Here is a 1,126-nt window from a genome sequence, read left to right as displayed (position 1 = left end):
AAATGGAGGGAAAGAAATTGTTAAATAGGTTAGCTTTGTCATCTGGTGCGATGACCAGATTTCCTAGCATGTCCCGCAGAGGCCCCACGTTACCCAGTACCTTCTTTTTACCCGCTATATATTTAAAAAGAACTTCTTATTCTCTTTGATCTGGGTAGCTAATCCCAGTTCCATCCCTGCCTTGGCCTTCCTGACCGCCCCCTGCAGCCCTGAGCAACCAAGGTATAGTCCTCCCTGGTGATGGCCCTTCCCTTCCATTAGGTGTACGCCTCCTTTTTAGCTAGGAGAATTTCCTGGATACTTTTGGTGAGCTCTGGGGGCTTTAGTCCCCTCTTGCCCCCTTTGATCCGTGTTGGAATTACCTCCCTTTGGGCTTGGAGGATCATCTCCTTAAGGAATGACCACTCTTCTTGGATGCCCAACTCCCCTCCATGACCTCAGTATCTCCCCAACTATTCTTCTTACCTCATTGAAGTCCTCCCTCCTGAAGTCCAGGGCTGCTGCCTTGCTGCAGGCCTTTGCCACCTTGCACTGGATAGTGAATTCCAGCAGGCAATGATCACTGTCGCCCAGGTGGTCAAGCACCCGCAGCCCCCTCATCAGGTCGTTGCCCGTGGCCAGGACCAGATCTAACAGGGTGTCTCCCCTGGTGGAGCTGTGCACCTCCTGGGTTAGATGGAGGTCCTGCATTTGGGCTAGGAACCTATGTGAGTGGTCAGACCTGGCTGACTGCTCTTCCCAGCAGATGTCTGGGAAGTTCAGGTCACCCATGATGACCACGTCCTTTGACCTAACTACCTCCATGAGCTGACTTAAGAATTCCCAGTCTAGCTCTTCCCTTTGGTTGGGAGGTCTGCAGTAGACCCCCACCGTTAAGTCCCTTTCCCCTCAACCTCCTAGTATTCTAACCCAGAGGACTTTAGTGTGCCCCTCCTATGACCCAGTGCTACTTGTTGAGGATGTGTATTTCTTCTGGATTCGTCTAATGAATCCAGGAATGAATATGTTCTTATTAAGCAGAAATTCAGTTTTACAAACTAGCCTAGATCTGTCTCAGTTGGATCTTTTAAATTGCTTTAGTGTCAGTGATACCGGCTGAGTTGGATACTTCAGTAGCCACTAGAGT

Source organism: Crocodylus porosus, unplaced genomic scaffold (genome assembly GCF_001723895.1).
Source record: "Crocodylus porosus isolate Cpor-Errol unplaced genomic scaffold, CroPor_comp1, whole genome shotgun sequence".
NCBI classification, from domain to species: Eukaryota; Metazoa; Chordata; order Crocodylia; family Crocodylidae; genus Crocodylus; species Crocodylus porosus.
This window is presented reverse-complemented; position numbering follows the sequence as displayed.